This window comes from Nomascus leucogenys, chromosome 9 (genome assembly GCF_006542625.1).
Source record: "Nomascus leucogenys isolate Asia chromosome 9, Asia_NLE_v1, whole genome shotgun sequence".
Lineage (NCBI taxonomy): Eukaryota > Metazoa > Chordata > Mammalia > Primates > Hylobatidae > Nomascus > Nomascus leucogenys.
Genome location: NC_044389.1, coordinates 84,807,767 through 84,818,206, shown reverse-complemented (window position 1 = coordinate 84,818,206; position 10,440 = coordinate 84,807,767). Strand labels below are relative to the sequence as shown.

Genomic DNA, 10,440 nt, shown 5'->3' with positions numbered 1-10,440 from the left:
TATAGTTTCTCACATTGAGGATCTATCAAACCTGAAAATCACTGTAGAGAAACTGATAGATTTCTCATCAGAAAAGTGAGTCAAGAAGACCTCTAGAAAAAACTCTTAACACACATAGTTTTCTAGAGGTCAAGAAGACCTCTAGAAAAAACTCTTAACACATAGTTTAGCAAAATAATTCAGAAATTTGAGAAAATGTCTATTCATAAAAATGTGGCATGTAAATGTATAATAGCAAAGTGACCTGGGAATAAATTGAATGCAGAATTTTATAAGAAATTTTATTACACTTTTCCAAAAGATAAATACTTACAAATATTGAAATAATGCAAAATAATACTTATAAAATAATTACAAAATAATACTTACAAATATTGTAATATATATATGTTATATATAACATATATATACACATTTTCTTTTTTCCAACGATATATATATGTATATACGTTACATATACATAACGTATATACATATATCATTGGAAAAAAGACGACGTTATAGAGCTAGAGATTCTCTATATAGAGATTACATATATACATATAGAGCTAGAGATTCTCTACCTGAAAGTCCCATGTTTTAAGTCAAAGCTGTTGCTTAAGACTTTTAGTTTATTATGTTGACAGTTTCAGCTCTCTCATGTCATTTATGATCAGATCACTAACAAGTCTTTGCTACATACATGTCATACAATTTCTCTTCCATTCATTGATGTGGACTGAAGAATAAAGGTAACCGAAGTATACTCCATGTTGATTACAGTATTTCCTCAAGATTTGAGTCCTTTGGCATGTTTAGATGTTACAACTATAGCTGAAGTCTCTTCCACATTCCTTACATTCATCATTCCTAACACCATGTCATCTAAAGTCAGAATATGTTCTGAAGACGTTTATAATTTTCTCTCCAGGGTGAATTTTCTCATGCTATTTAAGATTAGTACATTGACTAAAGTCTTTCGCACATAAATGGTATTTAAATGGCTTTTCTCCAGTGCGTGTTCTCTCATGTCATCTAAGGTCAGAAGATAGACTGAAAGCTTTCCCACATAGAAGACATGCATGTAGTTTCTCTTCAGTGTGAATTCTTTTGTGCTCTCTAAAGCCAGAGCTTTGACTAAAGGCTTTCCCACCTTTATCACATTCATAACATCTCTTGTTAGGTGAGTTCTCTAATGTCTTTGAAGGTTTAAGGATTGAATATAGGCTTTCCCACACTGATGACACTTATGTGGTCTCTCTCCCATGTGAGTTTTCTCATGTCTTCTAAGGTGAGAACACTGAGTGAAGGCTTTTGCACATAGATGACATGCATATGGTCTCTCTCCAGTGTGACTCAACTTGTGCTGCCTAAGGTGAAAGCAATTAGTATAAGCCTTTTCACATAGACTACATTGATATGATTTACCTTTAGTATGAATTTATGTTGTTTAGGGGACAACTGATTGCTAAAGGATTTTCCACACCGTTTGCTGATGTAGAGTTTCTTTCCACTGTGAGTTAACAAACATTGAGTCATTGTGGAACTGTGAGTGCAATCTTCTCCCAAATCATTATGTTCAAAGGGATCATCTGGAATGAGAGACTTCTCCATTGTCAAACTGGTGGATGCATCTTTCTGATGATAGGATGCATGGATATCATGTGTTTTTTCTTAAGGGCAGTTTCCCTGTCTGGACTCTGGCCTTGAAGAAATTCTCTTCCTTCCCTCCATAGCTGTTTTCTTTGTTCCTCACCTACAAAATTATACAGGATTTGCTTATCTGATGCCCGAGGGACACCAGGTGACTGATGTTTTCCAGCATCACATCTCTGTACAGCTTTCTCTTGGATGTGTCCATCAAGAGAAAGCTCCACTCTTCTGGGCGAAGTCAATAGCTACATCTTCAAAGGTCGCTTTCTTTAGTGAATGCATTGTCAAGAGCTCAGTTTCTCTCTGTCTTCTTCTGGATTTTCACTTTTAGATGTTTCAGGCACTAAGAAAAGCTGGAGCTGAGTCAAGTTAGAGAGCTGAGCTGAGTGAAATACAGAGGTAGAGGAAGTAGCAGAAAGGCACTGGGAGCTTGCTGGATCCCCAAGTAGCCCATTCCTGCCTGGCACCATAGACATCCATCAGGAGGGTGGTCAGAGGAGCAGGGGGTAAAACTTCACAGGAAGGTCTTCTCTAGCTGAACTTTATAACAATTTGAGCAGAATGAGAAACCTCCTAGCCAGAATTCGTATATTAAATTTTCTTTATCCACTCATTGATTGATGGGCATTTGGGCTGGTTCCACATTTTTGCAATTGCAAATTGCACTGTTATAAACATGTGTGTGCAAGTATCTTTTTTGTATAACGACTTATTTTCCTCTGGGTAAATATCTAGTAGTGGGATTGCTGGATCAAATGGTATGTCTACTTTTAGTTCTTTAGGGAATCTCCACACTGTTTTCCACAGTGGTTGTACCAGTTTACATTCTAATCAACAGTGTAAGTCTTCCCTTTTCACCGCATCCATGCCAACATCTATTATTTTTTGATTATGGCCATTCTTGCAGGAGTGAGGTGGTATCACATTGTGGTTTTGACTTGAATTTTTCTGATAATTAGTGATGCTGAGCATTTTCCATATGCTTGTTGGCCATTCGTATATTATCTTTTGAGAATTGTCTATTCATGTCCTTAGCCCACTTTTTGATGGGATTGTTCATTTTTTCTTGCTGATTTGTTTGAGTTCTTTGTAGATTCTGGATATTAGTTCTTTGTCAGACGGATAGATGAGGATTTTCTCCCACTCTGTGGGTGATGTTAACCCTGCTGATTATTTCTTTTGCTGTGCAGAAGCTTTTTACTTTAATTAAGTTCCATCTATTTATCTTTGTTTTTGTTGCATTTGCTTTTGGGTTCTTGATCATGAAGTCTTTGCCTAAGCCAATGTGTAGAAGGGCTTCTCTGGTGTTATCTTCTAGAATCTTTATGGTTTCAGGTCTTAGATTTAAGACTTTGATCCATCTTGGGTTGATTTTTGCATAGGGTGACAGGTGAGGATCCAGATTTAGTCTTCTATGTGGGGCTTGCCAATTATCCCAGGACCATCTGTTGAATAGGGTGTCCTTTCCCCATTTTATGTTTTTGTTTGCTTTGCTGAAAATCAGTTGACTGTAAGTGGCTCTATTTCTGGGTTCTTTATTCTGTTCCATTGGTCTGTTTGCCTATTTTTATATCAGTACCATGCTGTTTTGGTGACTATGGCCTTAGAATATAGTTTGAAGTCAGGTAATGTGATGCCTCCAGGTTTGTTCTTTTTGCTTAGTCTTGCTTTGGCTATGTGGGCTCTTTTTTGGTTCCATATGAATTTGAGGATTGTTTTCTCTAACTCTGTGAAGAATGATGGTGGTTTCTTTTTTTTTTTTTTTTTTTTTGAGATGGAGTTTTTTTCTCGTTGTCCAGGCTGGAGTGCAATGGCACAATCTCAGCTCACTGCAACCTCTGCCTCCTGGGTTTAAGAGATTCTCCTGCCTCAGCCTCCCTAGTAGCTGGGATTACAGGTGCCCACCACCACGTCCAGCTAATTTTTTGTATTTTTAGTAGAGATGGAGTTTCACTATGTTGGCCAGGCTGGTCTCGAACTCCTGACCTCAGGTGATCCTCCCGCCTCAGCCTCCCAAAGTGCTGGGATTACAGGCATGAGCCACCGCGCCCAGCTGATGGTGGTATTTTTATGGGAATTGCATTGAATCTCTAGATTGCTTTTGGCAGTATGGTTATTTTTCACAATATTGATTCTACCCATTTATGAGCATGGGATGTGTTTCCATTTGTTTGTGTCATCTATGGTTTCTTTCAGGAGTATTTTGTAGCTTTGCTTGTAGAGGTCTTTCACATTCTTGGTTAGGTATATTCCTAAGTATTTTATTTTATTTTTGCAACTATTGTGAAAGGGTTTGAGTTCTTGATTTGATTCTCAGCTTGGTCACTGTTGATGTATAGCAGAGCTACTGATTTGTGTACATTAATTTTGTACCCTGAAACTTTGCTGAATTCATTTACTAGTTCTAGGAGCTTTTCAGATATGTCTTTAGGGCTTTCTAGGTATACGATCATATCATCAGCAAACAGTGACAGTTTGACTTCCTCTTTACTGATTGGATGCCCTTTATTTCTTTCTCTTGTCTGATTGCTCTGGCTAGGACTTACAGTGCCATGTTAGCTAGAAGTGGTGAAAGTGGGCACCCTTGTCTTGTTCCAGTTTTCAGGGAGTATGTTTTAAACTATTCCACATTCAGTATAATGTTGGCTGTGGGTTTGTCACAGGTGGCTTTTATTACCTTAAGGTGTGTCTCTTCTGTGCCAATTTTGCTGAGGGTTTTAATCATAAAAGGATGCTGGATTTTGTCAATGCTTTTCCTATGTCTCTTGAGATGATCATGTGATCTTTGTTTTTAATTCTGTTTGTGTGGTGTATCACATTTATTGACTTGCATATGTTAAACCATCCCTGCATCCCTGGTCTGAAACCCAGTTGATCATGGTGGATTATCTTTTTGATATGCTCTTGGATTTGGCTCACTAGTATTTTGTTGAGGACTTTGCATCTATATTCATCAGGGATATTGGTCTATAGTTTTCTTTTTTTGTTGTGTCCCTTCCTGGTTCTGGTATAAGGGTGATGCTGATTTCATAGAATGACTTAGGGAAGATTTCCTCTTTCTCTATCTTTTAGAATAGTGTCAATAGGATTGTTACCAATTCTTCTTTGAATGCCTTATAGAATTCAGCTGTTAATCTTTCTGGTCCTGGACTATTTTTATTGGCATTTTATTTTAACCATTTCAATCTTACTTCTTGTTATTGGTCTGTTCAGAGTTTCTATATCTTCCTGGTTTAATCTAGGATAAATTTCCAGAAATTTATCCATCTCTTCTGGGTTTTCTAGATTATGCATGTAAAGGTGTTCATAGAAGCCTTGAATACACTTTCATATTTCTTTGGTATTGGTTGTGATATCTTCCATAAAACAAACATAACTTTTTTAAAAAAGAGGGTAGGCAAAGATTTATAAGGCAACACTTAAAAACAGATGTAATTAATGATTTCAGACACATAGATATCAAGGGTCAAAATGTTAAATGGTTAAAAGAAGGGTTATTTTTATCATGAACACTACATTGCACAGTAAAGTTATAACAGTTATAAAACTTTATGTATTGACTAACATCAACACCTACAGTCAAAAATTATTAGGAGAAAAGGAGAAACGTGCAGAAATACTGTAGCTCCAGGAAAATTTAACAGCCTTATCTCGGGCTTTGAATGATACCAGTGGTCAGTTGTTTTTTTGGCTTCACATTCTTTCCCTTGAGAACTGCCCTTCTTCTAACCCTGAGAATGTTTGGTGGCGTTAATCAAGAGACTGTATCTTCCCCACCAAAGCACTGAGCAAATTTAGTGGACACTGGATGCTCCACTTCGATTCTTTGGGATTCCTTTTTGTTTTGTTTTTTGTTTTTTTTTTGAGACGGAGTCTTGCTCTGTCACCCAGGCTGGAGTGCAGTGGCGCGATCTTGGCTCACTTCAAGCTCCACCTCCCGGGTTCACGCCATTCTCCTGCCTCAGCCTCCCGAGTAGCTGGGACTACAGGCGCCCGCCACCACGCCCGGCTAATTTTTTGTATTTTTGGTAGAGACGGGGTTTCACCGTGGTCTCGATCTCCTGACCTCGTGATCCGCCCGCCTCGGCCTCCCAAAGTGCTGGGATTACAAGCGTGAGCCACCGCGCCCGGCCGTGGGATTCCTTTTTGCCAGTTTTGTAAGCCCATTCCTAGCTTTTGTGTGCTTTGCCAGTAAGGCTTTGCACCTGAGCCCTTTGGAGGCTGGACCTTGGGCACTGGGTCTGCCTTGTCTACATGTAAAGCTGAAAGTGCCTGGAAGTTTTATGGCCTTCCAATCGCTCCACACCCAGGGCTTCTTTGCCCCAGGATGACATGCTAGGAGGTATAATTTATGCTCCACAGCTCCCATATCAGGTTTTGGAAATTGCAAGGCTTTTTTTCCCCTTCTCTAGCTTTCCCCATTCCCTTACTGTTTTCTCTCAGAAGCATATACTTAAGAAATCACTCTCAGTGGAATCTTTGATTTAAGATGTGAGTCTGTGAAACTTAACCTGAAATGGCACATAGCCTGAGCTGACCAATCAGAGTGGCTTATCTTTCTGACTCAAGAATTGGCCAGAGGTGGGCAATTTACCAAAACTGGGGCAATCAGAGTCCTTTATCTTGTCTTGATTTGTGTGTTGGAAGAAAGAGTGTTTCTCTATTCCTGTGATTACAATATGTAAGGAACATACAAGGCTAGATTTCCTAGAAGCTGATCTTGTTGTACATAGAGCCTACCTGAGAAAAGAAGAGAGAGGCAAGCCAAATTACAAGATGAAGAAAGAAAGATAGTACCAATAAGAATTATTAATATAACAGGGATTTCCAAAGCATAAACTTCGGCAAAGACTAGATCTAGGGATTCAAATGATGACTCATCATTTGAATGGCCCCAGAGTGCCTGTGCCTTTGGGTGGTGTGACATCTCAATGTCACCTTGTTTGGAGTGATGATGATCAAGCTCTGAAAACCAGACTAGATGATGGATGTCTTGGCAGATGCCTATGTGGATGGCCGACATTGAAGAGCAGACCTGCTTCCTTCCTTGGCACTATGTAAACAACCTTAATTAAAGAAGAGAAGAATTGAGCCCCAAATTTCACTCCTGGTGGAATAGGGACTTGAAATAGATATTAAATTGATTTGTAGAAAAATAAACTAGGCTGTATTTCTGCTGTGTTATGATTGAATGTATCCTCCAAATTTGATGTGTTGGAAACTTAATACCCAATGTGGCAGTATTAAAAGGTGAGGCCTTTAAGAGGTGATGGGATCATGAGTGCTCTGCCTTCAGTAATGAATCAATCCATTAATGGAACAACAGATTAAAGGATTAATGGATTAATGGTGGCTATACAAGAAAAGAGAGACCTGAGCTAGCACAACCAGTCTCCTCGCCATGTGATGCCCTGTGGCCCCAATTCGGGAATCTTCAGAGTCCCCACCGGCGCAAAGGCTCTCACCAGATTTGGTCCCTCACCCTGAGACATCTCAGCCTCCATAACTGTACAAAATGCATTTCTTTTATTTATAAGTTACTCATTCTAGGTATTCTATAAGCAACAGAAAATGGACTAAAACAGAAAATTGGTAGTGAAAAGTGAGGTGTTGCTGCTAACAGATACCTGAAAATGTGGGCGCTGCTTGGGAACTGGGTAATGGACAGGGGCTGGAAGAATTTGGAAAAATAGGTTAGAAAAAAGCCTAGATTCTGGTGAAGTCTTAGAGGATAAGAAGACTAGGGAAAGTTTGGAAGTCCTTAGAGGTTGGTGAAGTGGTCATGACCAGAATGTTGATAGAAATGTTGACAGCAAAGGCCATGCTGATGAGACCTCAGATGGAAATGAGGAATAAGGTGTTGGGAACTGGAGCACAGGTCACCCCTGCTACACCATAGCAAAGAATACAGCTGTGTAGCCACACCCTAGGGCTTTGTGAAAAGCCGTCAACTTAAGAGTGATAGAATAGAATATCCCATAGAAGAAATTTCTAAGCAGCAAAGTGTTCAGGCTGCTGTGTGGTTATTTCTAACTGCAAGTGGTAAACTTCCAGAGAAAAGGGAAACAGTGGAAAAATTTGGAAATTTATCAGCCTGGCCATGTGAAATAGCATTTTCAGGAGAGGAATCCAATAGTATGGCCTAGAGAGACCATCTGCTAAGGAGATTGGTACAGAGAGCAGAAATCATCAAGAGAATGGAAGAAAGACCCAGAAGACATTTCGGAGATCTTCAGGGCTGCCCCTCCCATCGCAGGCTTGCAGGCCTGGGAGGGCAGAGTAGTACTGGGATACAGGTCCAGGGAGGGCTCCCTGCAGGTTTGCAGTAGGCTCCTTGCCTCTGACTCTGCACCCCACACCAGGCACAGCTGAGCTGCAGCTGTGGAAGGTATAAACCTTGGCAGAGTCCACGTGGTACTAATTCTGCAGGCTTGCAGACAGCAAGAGCTATGAATGTTTGGCAGCCTCTACCCAGATTTCAGAGAATGTTATGGAAATCCTGGAGACCTAAGCAGAGACTTGTCACAGGGGCTGGAACCACCACAGAGAGACCCCAGTAGGGCAATGCGCAGCTGAAATGTGGGGTTGAGGCACCGCAGAGAGTCCCCACCAGGGCAATGCCTAGTGGAGCCATGGCCACTGCAGAGAGTCCTCACTAGGATAAAGCCTAGTGGAGCCCTGGGAGCAAGACTGCCACCATGACCTCAGATCTGTGAGTCACCAGCAGTATGCGACATCTACTTAGGAAAGCTTCAGGCACTGGACTCCAACCCAAAGGAGCAGCGGCTGCACCCAGCAAAGCCACAGCAGTGCAGCTGCCTGAGGCCTTGGGGGCCCAACCCCTGCTCCAGTGTGTCCAGGAGGCAGTGTGTGAACTCAAAAGAGATTATTCTCCAGCTCTAAGATGTAATGTCTGTCCTGCTGGGTTTTGGATTTGCTTGGGGCCTGTTATTCTTTTCTTTTTGCCTGTTTCTCCCTTTTGGAATGGGAATGTTTGCCTTAATCCTATACTATCATTGTGTAGACTGTAGGCTTTGGACTTTTGAGTTGGTGCTGGACCAAGTTAGGATTTGGGGACTACAAGGATGGAGTGAGTGTATTTTGCATGTGAAAAAAAATGAATTTGGGGGGCTGGGGTGGAATGCTAGGGCTTGAATGTTCCCCAGATTTCATGTGTTGGAAACTTAATTTTCAATGTATAATTTTCTATATTTATATATATTTTTTCTTTGAAAATTACTCTGTTTCAGTTATTCTATTATAAGCAACAGAAAAGAGACTAAGATATGCTGCATTTGAGTTTGTGACTAAAATTTAAACTCACTCTACTTCCTATTAACATTTGTGGGATGTGGTCAAAGGAGCTTGGGAAAGCAGAACTTTACTTCAACTCCAATTCCCCACCCCCAACAATTCAGTCTTTGTCATGTAACAGGGCTTATGGAGCTAGTATAATATTTATTTTTAAGAGAAATATATCAATTTCATATCAATTTTTTTTGGCTTTTCCATTCAATTTAATAACTGTATTATAATATTTACAATATAATCTTGCTCTTCTGGCTATTCTAGCTCCTTTTCTTCCCAGGACCTAGGAGAACTTTCCTTTTACTGATATAAAACTTTATGGTCTAAACTGACTTACGTGACTGTTCATTGTCTTGCTACAAAATCTTACACTTGGATGCAACTGTTGGTGATACCCCAGTTCTTCTTTTTCTTCTTCTTCTTTTTTATTTTGAGACAGGGTCTCAGTTTGTTGCTCAGGCTGTAGTGCAGCGGCCCCATCATGGCTCACTGTAGCCTCAACCTCCTGGGGTCAAGTGATCCTCCTGCGTCAGCCCCTCCCTAATCCCCTTCCTGAAGTAGCTTGGACTGCAGGCATATGCATCACCATGCCTGGCTAATTTTTTTTTTCTTAGAGATAGGGTTTTGCCATGTTGGCCAGGCTGATATTGAATTCCTGGGGTCAAACCATCTGCCCAGCTAGGCCTCCCAAAGTGCTGGGATTACAGGCATGCACCACCATGACCTTTCCAGTTCTTTTTGCATTTATTTTGTAACCCAGGCAAGTAATTACTTAGGGAAGACTAAGTGAAAGTCATGTGTCTCAAAAAAGGAATGAGGAAAACACATTGATAATTTAAAAATGCAATTGCCTGCTTACATAAATTATATATTGAAGTGTATGAATATATTTCATCCCAAGTATATGTATTTTTATGTCCAACTTTTGGGCTCCCTCCCTCACTTGTGGTCTGAATTGTGGTGGAGGGTATTAGATACATATTTTTATGTGTTTGAGGAATCTGTAAGTGTTCAGTGCCTACATTTTGAAGATAAGTGAAATTAATTGATTTACCAAATAGATGATGAGTTGAAGTATGTTTCCATCTTCTTCAGGACTGCCTGTATGGCTCAGGATGTGGAAGAAATTGCTAAATAGTCTATCCATCTTCCTTGACACCATCTTTAGTGAAAATTCCACCCCAAATTTGGCATAAAGTCTTCTGAGTTTACAGAACTATTGCCAGTTTAAAAAAATGACATTCATAGGTATTTTAATGGAAAGTTGGAGAGAAGCAAATTAGGCAAATCTAACCTGCTTCCTAAAAAGTCCCTAAAAAAAAATCTTTCTTTAATTTCCTATTGTTACCAAATGTAGAGTATTTTTCTCCCCTTGATTTCTAATAACTGACATAAGCAGGTTTTGCTTGCACTTCATGTTGCCACAAAATTGTATTATTCCATTTTATCTTTTTCCTCTTGCTTTTCCAAATATTTGTGCCACGCTAAGCATTTTCTCCT

The 10,440-nt window shown here is 40.0% G+C and overlaps 1 pseudogene; it reads right to left on the bottom strand.

Annotated features, from left to right (window-relative positions):
* Window positions 1-583: 583 nt before the first annotated feature.
* LOC100582212 lies at window positions 584-2,132 on the bottom strand (annotated as a pseudogene).
* Between the last annotated feature and the right edge of the window lie 8,308 nt (window positions 2,133-10,440).